The 12085-nt window shown below is 45.1% G+C and overlaps 1 protein-coding gene across 1 annotated transcript in view; it reads right to left on the bottom strand.

Annotated features, from left to right (window-relative positions):
- Nucleotides 1-12085, bottom strand: part of LOC147725098 (uromodulin-like) — a 227911-nt gene that overhangs the window by 15499 nt on the left and 200327 nt on the right. The window lies entirely within an intron of this gene.

The raw sequence follows: 12085 nt of genomic DNA on the forward strand, positions 1-12085 counted from the left end.
AGGTGACATCTCCCTCCCTGACAGGATGACTAGTGAAGAGACACATCAAGGCAGAAGGCTAGCCACACACCTAGGTTGGGCTACCTGGTCTGTACAGCCATGTAAGTTTTCTGCCTTTTATAGAAGTGCCACAATTGATGGTTCTGGGTAGGAAAGGTAACTCCCGGGATGTGGTCACCTCATGGGCAGGTTAGCCGATGGGGCAAGTAGCCCATTGGCCAATTGCAGCCACACCCCTTAAAAACCTAAAGCTAGGAATTATGGGGGACCCTTGACACCAGACCTTCAGATCTGTAAAGACTACAAAGAAGAGACCTGAGTCTGCAATAACAGGAGCTGCACAAGTCAAAGGTGGGATACTCTGTAACAGTGACAACGCTCCTGGAACTGCACAACTGCAACTCGCTATGGCCCTAATACCGGCTCCCCCAGGCAGAAGGACTCCTTTGAGAGCCAAATGGAACTCTAGACTCCCTTGGTCTAGTGGCACTAGTACACTGCAAACACTGGTAAAACAATGTCCCAGAAGAAACGGTTTCTTACCTGTAACTACTGTTCTCTCGTAGGAGTATTTTCATTATAAGTCATAAGCACTTGAATGATCCTGCCCACGTGTGGGGACCCCGGAGCACTACTTTAGATAAATCTTCTTAAGTGGATATTTATTGCCTTTCTTCAGGAAGGCCTGCAAAGATTCTTAAGAGATAGAAAGACAATAATGCAGCCTAAATCCATAGGCTACACTGCCCACATATTCATCTAAAATTGAACAAAGGAAGCAAGTTTACTACATTTTGTGTAGTTTTCTGTAGTATTAAACACACACAATAATCTCCTTCACAAAACCCCTTTTTCATGATAGAGCTGAAAGGAAAGGAAGGAGTAGCCCCATAGGCTGACATTATGTGTCTTTGTAAATAGAAGCTGTGCCTTTAAGATTCCAGAGACCACCAGTATACCATCATGCACAGCCAGTGGCAATTACTTCAATTCATTTTTCCAGCTCCTGCTTTAAGGACCCTGGAGCACTGAGCTCGACCAATTTGGTGTTTCTCTTCAGAAATACACTTCTAAATGTAGCCAATAACTACATCACCCGACATCTTTGGTCTTTCTTTATGTTTTTCTGACAGAAAATGTGCAGATTTTTGCTAAAAAATGCCAGCTACTTTTGATAAGTGTTCAGACTGTGGTGGGAAGAAGGCCAAGACTGATCCTTACAGTGTGTGCTTAATTTGTCTTCCTGCTTCTCATGTCCCTGATTTCTGTTCCATCTGTAAAATCTTCTCTAAGCGTAGTCTGCATGACAGAGAGAAGATCAGGCTTCAGAGAGCAGAGCAGCAAAGCAAACAGCAGGCCAAGTCTTCAGGTGGGACTTCAGTGAGAGGAGAGTGTCATTCTTCTACCAGGGCTCTGTCTTCAGCCTCTGGGGGGCCCCCGGCAGAAGAAGGGCTGAAAAACTGTGCATTTGACTATACATGGAAATCCCCTATGAAAGAACCAAAGAATCACTGACCATGGAGCCCTCGTAGGAATCGCCTAAAAGTAGATGGTCCAGTGCATTGTGGGGAAAGTATTCCTGACCTCCAGCAAGCTTCAGGCAACTTTCATTTTTCCCCAGACCTCTGGACATTCAAATGTCATCTTTCTGGACTTACCTTTTCAAAGAATTGTTGGTGACCATTCGGTTACCACCCCTTTACTCGACCCTTCAACAAGAGAGAACCATGCAACACCTTCAGTGGATGACGGCATTCGTTTTCTGCCCTGAATCATCTAAGAGGTAAATCCATCTCTCACGGGGCCCCCGTTTCAGCAGCAAGGAGAGCTAAGACAACCCTGCACCCAGGCCTTTTGCGCCACGTAAAATTGAACTGACTGTTATGGCTTTGTTGTGGAACCCAGATTTCCTTAAACCTCTGGGTTCCATGTAACCTGACCAACAAGTGACCGATAGTCACTAGTGCTTAGTGTACCAGTGCTTTTTCCCCATTGACTGCAATGGTAAAGTCCAGTTATAAGGATCCAACTGTGTTAATTAATTTTAGTCTCTAAATATATATACAAATATACCTTATTTGTATGAATTGGTGTTGGATTTCCTATCAGACATGTCAATTACTTATAGACATTATGGTACTCTGAAATGCCTAACACATTTTCCTCTAGTAAAGTCTACCTGCTATTTGCCACACCACTAGGCCATAATACTCAACTTTCCTACACCTGGTATTGAAATCTGAGTCAGAGTCTCTATCAAAATCTACATAACTTTATTGAAGCATAAAACGAAATACCACAACAAGTAGCTCACAGGAGAATTATAAACTGAAAGTTACAGAATGTTCCTGAGCACGATAATGTTCCAAGGAATACTACTTCCCAAACCACTCAAGTTGGGGTATGCAAATAAACTTTTCATTAGTAATACGGAGGCTGAACACTGTCAGCTTTGCAATTTCAGACGCACACATGGTCCGATCTCTATCTCTGGGACTAATAACAAAACTGGTTCAAAATCCAGGCCTTTTTGAGGAGCGTTAATAAACGCACGCTCCTTGACTCAACACAAAACCAAAATTGCTTTGATTATTCAAACTCTTAACTTAGACTACCTCTTTGTCACTGAGATATGGGCCTGGGAGAACTCTGGTTCCGACCTGGCAGATGCTGTCCCACCTGGCTATATCATTCTTAGATGTGACTGTCTAGACCGCAGAGGTGGCAGACTAGCCTTGGTAGCTCGGACCTCTCTTAGATGCACTCTGTGCATGATGGATGGTGACTCTGGCTCACCACTGGAGGTAGTTTTGTCTGGGATTAAGCTATCCAATCATTATAACTTCTCAAGCCTCCTTGTATACCGCGCGCCTGGCCCTAGAACCAGGTTTACAGAGTCATGCTGTAAAATATTGGAACCATTTGTTACCTCCCCTCATCTTACCATACAAGGGGATTTTAAATCCCATCTAAAAAACAAGCAAGATAAAAATTCAGCATTCCTCCTTGAGCTCATGACATCTCTGGGATTTAAGCAGATAAATCTCCAACCCACACAGCCGGCCACACTCTGGACGGCATTTTCACCAACCACAACAATTTAGGGATAGAGACTGTTCAGCCTCTCAGCTGGGTGGGTGATTGGTTGATTGAATTTAGAGTCTGTCCTACTCTTCCCATTACTGGGAAGGAGAGCTCTATTCTGAGCACCTTTCATTATAGGGGTCTGAATATGCTCACAGCTACTATATGGGAGGCTGCTTTGTGTACAGCGTGGGAGGGAAAGCATACTCTGCTCCCCTCCACGGCCGAGGGTTTCCACAACTAGACTAACAAGGCTCTTGATATTGCTGCCCCTTTTAAAAACGGAATCACTCAAAGCCCCATTGGTCCCATGGATCTCAGATCCCTTAGGCAGGAGTACTGCAGGCAAGAACGTAAATTGCTTAGGGACCCATGTTCTAGGGAAAAGGCTAAGCATAAATCCCTGCTACAGAAATATAAATATGCAATTTTTCAAGCCAAATCCCGCTTCTTTACTAAAAAGATACTATCAGCGGACAATCCATCTAGTATGCTCGTCAGGGTCATCAAGGAGATCTCTGGGCCACCAGAAAATCAGTTGCAGTCCCCCTCCAAAGATTTTTGTGCTAGAGTAGCTACCTACTTTCAAGGCAAGGACCTCAAGATCTTCCAGGAGTTTAGTCCTACTAAAACTGAAGACCCTAAGGCCAAAGAGCTTGTTCAGGTCCGAGAGAGGCATGTAGTTAGTTCCTGCCTTTCTTCCACAGCCCAGCCTCCGAATGATGCTGAGGACACACTCAGGGCAGTGAGAAGCTTGCCCTTCCTTCCCTCAAATTACTGCTCAACAAACCAAAGATCTTCTAATGGGCCTTAAACCCAGTGCTCCCTCAGACCCCCATATGCCCTCCTTACTTAAACTGGTTCCTGACCCTGTAGCCAATTCCCGGTGCAAAGTTATCAACAGTCTTCTATCCATGAACTACATGGACACCTGGAAAGAGGCTATTGTCTCACCACAAACGCCGACCCCTCAGAGCTTAAAAATTATCGCCCTATATCCCTTCTACCTGCCCGCCAAGATCGCAGAGAAATTCTAAAAACTGTTCTTCCATAATGTATAGTACACTGTTGAACAAATACACGAAAAAGGATCCTGATCTACACACTTAGTAAAATTCATAAGTGGTGATACGGACCACTTTTGAGTGTTCTGCCAGCCCAACTGGTAATTCAGTGTATTTTGGAAAAGGTCTGGGGCTAGAGCCTCTCTTCTTGAACATGGAACAGTCTTTGGGCTGTTTACTTGTCTTGGTGCAGTCTCTGAACTATTTTTGAGAGCTCTTTTGTTTGTAAATATGATTTACAATTGTTATTTACAATTGGTTTGGTTTGAGTTCAGTCTGTGGGCTGCCTCTTGTTTTTGTCCTAAATGTTGATTTGTGGTTTAATTGTGTGTTTGAATGTCTATGAGAATTGTTGATTGACACCATTGGTAATGCTTGTGAAGTACTTGTTTGAGTGTGTAGCGACTGTACTGTTTTGTATAAGGATGGCTTGTCTTTGCAAACTGTGGGGCATATTATCAAGGGGGTTTATCTCCGCTTTTTTGGCTTTAAAAGCCAAGAAAACGGAGATAAAAGTATCTCCCTATTACCTAGCTGTCGCTAACACCAGTTAGCGACAGCTAGTAGGAGATAGCGACCATCTTGGTCCCCACTTTGCATGTCAGTGATATTTATCACTAATGACATGCAAAGTGGGCGTGCCAAGATGTAAGCGACTGAAAACAGTCACTAACATCGCTATCTCCTATTACCAACTTTTGGAGATATTCGCGCTAAGCGTGAATATCTCCAAAAGCTAACACCTGCTCTGAGCAGTTCTTAGCCATGTTATCCAATGGGAGGTGATTAACATGGCTAGGAGCATTAGCTCGGTAATGCATGAATATTGCTGACTTTTCAGCGATATTCATGCATTGCAGCGATTTTTATCGCATTTGCGATAAACCTTGGTAATACCAAGGTTTATTTGCGGTAAAAACCGCCGCAGCTCAGCTGTACATTTTTGTCTCTAACCAAGCAATAGCGATAATTATCGCTATTGCTTGGTAATATGCTCCTGTGTTGTTTGTTATGAGTGTGTGTCCCCCTTCTTGGAAATGTCTGGAATGACCTCAATTTGGTTTGTTGTCGTCATTGTGTTCAGCAGATGGCATTGGAAGAATTACACTTTAAAATTCAAAGGATGAATTATATACCATATGCTAAGTAGCTGCACGCTACTATTAAAAGTAAAGCAGTAACAAAGTATAGATGTGTGAATTTTGCCACAATGGAAAAAACATGTTTTATTAAAACTCAATAGGGAAAAATAGGCCTCACAGAAAAAACAAATGTGTGTGTTTTACACAACTAGGACTCAATACAAAATGTTACAGCATTATCCTTAGATACATTATATCAAATATTAAAAAACATTCAGCTGCTGAAAAAGGGGGGTAAATATGGTTGACAGGAGGTCCCTTGTTTCGGTTACCTACTGTTGAAGGGGGTTAGTTCCTGAACAAATAAAGGGTAAGCAAAATTAAGTAACACATTTGTGTTGTTGTGCTCTCTCTCTCTCTTTTTTGAGCCGGTTTAAGCTGTCTAGGAACGGCCATGAGACAACTGGTTGGGCTCGCTTTAGACATTCATTTCACAAGATGCTGTGAATATGTTCTAGAATCAGGGAACTCTATGTGGGTAGTTTTTGTTCTAAAATTCCCAGGTGGCAATACCATTATTGTTTATGTTCTTTCGGCACTGCAAAAAGTCTCAGAGGCACCATGAGCCCTTTATTAGTTACAAGCTGTAGTGCGATGACTTATAAGTCCAAGTTTGTTAAAAGAATAGTTGCTTTGAAATTCATTTCCTTTTTGAGGTTACTAAGATGAATAACAAATGGAACACATTAATGTAAGGATTCAGAGTATGGTTAGTAAACAAATACAGACTTTCCCGGCTGCTTGGGATTAGGAGAGAAGAATTAAGTTTACCCTTGCGAGTTCACTAAAATGTTGTTTTATACTCGCTAATAGGTCCATAGGGGTGACGCTACACTTTTGGACCGGATTTTTGCCATATAAAGTAGTCTTTGGATGCACAGTTAATGTGTGGGGTGTCCAGAGACCTAGGCAATTTTCTGAGGTTGAATACCTTCTTTTGATTGATTATTTGTATGACTTGTCTAAAGATCTTTGTTCTGTTCACCAATAGATATCTGCTGCCCTACCACCATTGCCAGAGGGGGCCGGACATCAAATCCAGCCGGTGGATTCAGTGCTAGTCCAGCTTGGAGCCGAGGTAAAGGGAACCAGCACAGGCGTTGCTGGCAACTAGGACTGCAGTGAAGGTAGAAGACCGGAAGCACTGGGTCCAAAAAAGCAACGTGAAGTTATGGGGTCACCTATCAAGATGGAGAATTTATCCTTTGCGTTGATCCAGTTTTTAATCCCAGCTGAGAGAGTCACAGACCGACAAGGACGGCAAGGAGGCTTTGCTTGAAGTGACCGTCTCTGAAACATGGGTTGCTTTAGATACTCCAGCATCAGGACTCTGAGTCTTGGTCCCCAAGTGAATGCAAGTCTGCACCTCTGTTTGTTGATCAGGAGGTGCCTGGGCACACTGGGTACAATCTGTAGCCCCAACAAAAGTGCAGTGCGCCAGCAGGGCAGCACAGGTGTTAGGGAGTGAATTGAGTTACGGTACAAGTGCTGTGTCTCTGGTGCCTGTAAGATTAAAGTGAAGAATAATGGTGCACTGCCTGAGATACTGGACAGGATCGTTGAGGGTATTTGCCCTATTCTGAAAGAAAGTTTTCTTCTTCAGCCTAGGCCATGAATGTTTTACTGAGTTGCAAGTTGTGTAGCTCCACTGTGGCAGAAGTGAAAATTTGATGAATAATAGGAGCTAGCCTGTGAGGCTCAGACAGACACAGGGAGAAGACTCTCCTCTTGCTGGTTGGACAGCAGCTTCAATTCCCCAAGTACTTTTTTGTTAGCAATGTACCCCTTTGGTCGTCCCATTTTTGAGGAGGAGTAGCCCTTTGCGGCTCCTCGTCCTAATTCCCACGGCCCCGTTTGGTCCTCCTGGTCCCCCAAAGCAAAAATTGTTTATGTGATAATATGTGTGTCAGCTTTAATATTTGCATTTGGAGTGCTGTTTTATCTGCAAGAGAACCCTTTTGTGCACACTTTGATATATACTGCTCTGCCTTCCTCCTGAACATATCATTGGTATCCTAGCCCTCATAAAGAAGAACACTGGAAGGTTTATTAAAAATGTTTTTATATAGACATTGCATCAAACTTGTGTTGTTGGTTATTTCCAATGGGCCTAGAACAGCCACTGAAATTCATTCAGACATAGGCACTTTGACTTTTATTGGCTGGTTAGGGACATTGTTTGTTACTTGGGGCTGGAAAACTGTTGACAATTCTATGTATATTCTGTGCAATCCTATTGTCAGGCTGTCTATGCATACAATATGGCCCGATGCTTTGTTCCCTTTTGTGTCTCTACTTGTATACCTTCCAAGCACAACATCAAGAATGTGAACGCCCAATATGCATTAGACCAAGAAGTTAGCGATATGATGAGAATAGATGTGTAAGATACTTTCTATACTCCTTCCAGGTCATAGAGATGTCGTCAGCTAATGCTAGGAGGACCTGGAGTCTTTGCAAGTATGGCTATTAGATAGGCTGAACGATCTTGCCCCGGTGTTGGCCCCCCGCATAACATCTAAACGGGTTTCGGCTCCCTGGTTCACTGCAACACTGTCGGCTGCTCGGCAGCAGTGTAAGGCAGCCGAAAGAGCTTGGCGATCACAATATGACTCTGTGGCAAGGCTGACCTACAAGACAGCGATCAAGACCTATCACCGGGACATTCGCCTAGGAAAAAAAGCCTATCTTGCAGGGAGGATAGAAGCCGCCTCTAACTCCTGTAAGGAGATTTTTACCATAGTGAGAGAATTTATGGCCCCTCGTTCCAATACATCCCAAGGTATGCCTTCTAAATCCTGGACTTCTGATCTTGCGATTTTCTTCACCAGCAAGATTAAACTTATCCAGGACTCTTTCCCACTGGTGACGCCCATGGGGCCAGTCAACCTTGAGGACGATTCGTGCCTTTCGGCCCCGCTAGGCCCGGTGCTGGCCATTTTTCCATCTATTTCAGCTCCTGCTTCCTTAGCACTGATGGGCAATCTTAAATCTGGGTCGCCTTTGGACCCCTGCCCTGCCAAATTCTTGGCAAAAATGTCAGAATTGATAAATCCGCTGGCGAATCCACTCCTGAATCTCTCGCTGAGCCAGGGAGTGGTTCCGCAGGCCTGGAAGCAGGCAATGGTCATTCCTTTGCTGAAGAAGCCTGGCCTCGATCCCAAGGCTCCGGTTAACTATAGGCCTATTTCCTTACTGCCTGCTCTCACGAAAGTCTTGGAGAAGCATGTACATACAGTGCTTTCCAATTTTTTGGAAACACATAAGATTCTGCACGCCACTCAATCTGGCTTCCGCCCAAATCTCAGTACAGAGACCGCGCTCCTAGAGGTCTCAGAAACCATTAAAGGGGTTCTGGACGCTGGGGGCAAAGCCATGCTGGTTATGTTGGACTTGTCAGCGGCCTTTGACACCGTCCCCCATGATGGCCTTCTCGCAAGACTCTATGAGTTTTGCCTACGGGGGACGGTGCACAGCTGGTTTTCATCTTTTTTAGCTGGCCGCCGGCAAACGGTCTGGGCCTCCCCAGACTCCGCCGTGATGCCGCCACTGGGAGTCGGGGTTCCGCAGGTCTCTATATTGAGCCCGACCCTTTTTAACATCTTTATGACCCCTTTGGCGGTGCTGGCGGAGTCGTTCGGGGCCCAGATCGTATCCTACGCCGACGACACCCAGCTCCTCTTCTCTTGTAAGAGGGGAGGAGACTTCGATGGAGAGAGTATCCGGGATTGCCTTGGGGCTGTTTTTAAATGGTTCCAGCTCAACAGCCTCAAGTGCAATTCTGATAAGTCCAAGGTACTCTTCTTCGGGTGTGCTGCGGAGCCAGACTGGCATGCTTGGTGGCCTAGTAACATGTTCCCTCCGTCTTGTTCATCCCAAGTAGCTAAAAACCTAGGGGTCAAGATGGACAAGGGTTTGACGTTGAGATCCCAGATCCTTGGTGTGACAGGCACATGTTTCGGCCTCCTTAAGATGCTGCGGAGGTTTCTGCCTCTTCTGTCTGAGGAACACAGGAAGTTGACTGTGCAGGCTCTGATAGGCTCCAGATTGGACTATTCCAACGTCCTCTATCTGGGCCTGCCAGAGTATCTGCTGCAGCGGCTTCAAGTTGTGCAGAACGCGGCCGCGAGGGCCATTTTTGGCCTAAACAGGCGAGCCAGTGCTGTTGGCCTTTTGCAGACCTTACATTGGCTGCCTATCCGTAAACGGATTGCTTTCAAGGCATTAACTTTGGCTTACAAAGCTCTTCATGCTGTGGGAGCTCAGTATCTCCAAAGGAGACTCGCCTTCTACCATCCGGCTCGCTCCCTCAGATCAGAATCTCTGTTTCTGGCGGTTGTGCCGCGTGTAAAGAGAGCTCGCATTGGAGGCCGCTCCTTTGGACTGCTGGCGCCACCGCTGTGGAACACCTTGCCGTTGGCACTTCGGGGAGCTACTAGTCTACTCGCTTTTAGGAAAGGCCTAAAAACCTGGCTGTTTGCCCTTTAGTTTTTTTTCTGTTTTTTTCTGTTTTCTGTTTTCCACTTTGTTTTTATTACTGTGTTGTGTTATCCCGCTGCAGGTCTCATTATTAAAAGCGCCGGGACACTCTTTTTGAGTAGCCGTGCGCTATATAAAAATAAATATAACATAACATAACATAACATAGGAGGGCCATCTGTGGAAACTAGCAGAAATCGCTGTTACCATGAGCTGAAGCCATTTTGGTTGTGGCAGGCATTTTAGTTAGCTATCTGTTAGCCATGTGATTGTTCCGTCTTCACTGTTGCTTGCCCTTGTATTTTGCTTGAGTCATCAACTATATTTAACTCATTCAGCACTGAGCAAGAGCATTGCGCATGTTCAGCAAGGCCTGTAGCTGCTAGAATGCACCTGTCTTAGATTATAACTGTCAGGCTGTTTTTACTGTTGTAAGGAGAAATATCTTGCCTCCCACTTTTCTGCCTGAGACAAATTTGTATGTCCATGTTAGTCAAAAACTATTCCTGTATGTGCCAGTACCTCCCCTTGGTCTCATGCTAACAATGCAACTAATGCATATAAAAGACCCCTGGTTTCTGTACTCCTTGTACTGCCTCACACATTGCCTGAGGGCTCTGTATCGATGTAGTCTCCACTCATGAATGATAATAAAATATTTGGTTGATATTACAGCTTCCATGCCAATCTCTATTTTGTTAGTCCAAGGGTTTGAGGACAAAGAAGGGAGAACCCCTGCACTGGTGGGCCACTGAAAAGGCTCACTCCCACATAATGAGGGAGGCTCTGCAGTGCTGATTATGCTCGACCTCTTGGCGGCTTTCGATACAGTCTCCCCAACACCCTTGGTCCAGCGTCTGCAGGAAGTGGGAGTTGGGGGCAAAACTCTTCAGCTCCTCCATTCTTTCTAGTCGGGAAGAAGGAATATCATCAGCTGCAAAGGATTTAGAGCGAAGGCCTTCAGTCTTCTATGTGGGGTCCCTCAGGGTTCCTCCCTGAGCCCCACCTTATTTAACATTTATGTGACACCCCTCGATGAGCTTGTGAGATCTTTTGGCTTCCAGGTTATCTCGTATGCGGACAACAAAATCATTGTTTCCATCTTTAATGATTTGTAACTGGTTGTGGGGAAATTCAACCAGTGTATGGCATGCATTATCTGCTCGATGAAGGGTAACTCCCTTAAGATCAATACTGATAAGACCAAGATACTGGTTTTTGGGTTACAGAACTCTATCTGGTCAAGTGTCTGGTACTCTGCAGATTGTGGTCCCCTTCCTGTCCCAGCTAAGACAGTTAAAAATCTAGGGGTCATTTTTGACGAGTCTGACCTTTGATGCTCAGGTCAAAAGTACGGTCAGCACATGTTTCTATATCTCAAAGATCCTCTGAAAGGTGTTACCCTTTATTCCGCCCAATTGAAATCGGTCGACCGTCAACGCACTTATCACTGCCCGGCTTCATTATTGCAATGCTTTATACCTTATCAATGCAACTTCTCTGAAAAAAACAAAAGATTGTTCAGAACGCAGCAGCAAGGCTGATCCTGAACATTCCAAAGCAACTATCTGCCAGGGAGGGGATTTGCGCCTTGCACTGGCTACCCATTAAGCAGCGTATCTCCTTCAAGGTTCTGAGCATGGTATACAAAGCCATGCATAGTAAAGGGTCGCTGCAGTTGAAAACCATGTTCCAATGGTATACTCCCCTGAGAGGTCAGAGACCCTTGAGGAAAATGGAATATTATATGGCCTATGTGGCCCCTACGTGTACCCCAACGTGTAGTATATGTGCATGACATCCATGCATTTTCCCTCTATGGCCGAAATGAAGACGCCTATGCATTTGCGTCCACCGTTAACATGTCTGTTATTAGGCCCTCCATGAATACAACGTTAATTCTGCACCGAGGCCTACGTTGCCAATGCATTTACATGGTACACGTTTAAACATCGAGAAGCACACGTTTTTGTGGCCCAGTCGAGCCAGACCCTGAATTCAGGCTCCGAACCTCTTCTGTCTCTGAAATTGCAATTTAAGTATGCATCCCTGACCTCTCCCTTACTCCCTGCTCCAGCCGAGAGGTGCCCGGCCTGGCCTGCCTGCCAAGACGATATTTTGCCTACAGTTATCTGTTCAGCCTCCGCAAAAACACATTCCAGTCTAGTGAAATAGGTAAACATTTTCCCGCCTGCAGAGCATAAGGCCTAGCCTTCCTGTCTCCATGCAAGTGATTTACTGAACCCGTTGCCATAGTAGGCCCTTGCCCCCACGTAATGCACGAAGAAATATATGCACACACTAGTAATTATTGAT

Source organism: Lissotriton vulgaris, chromosome 4_1 (genome assembly GCF_964263255.1).
Source record: "Lissotriton vulgaris chromosome 4_1, aLisVul1.2, whole genome shotgun sequence".
NCBI lineage: Eukaryota > Metazoa > Chordata > Amphibia > Caudata > Salamandridae > Lissotriton > Lissotriton vulgaris.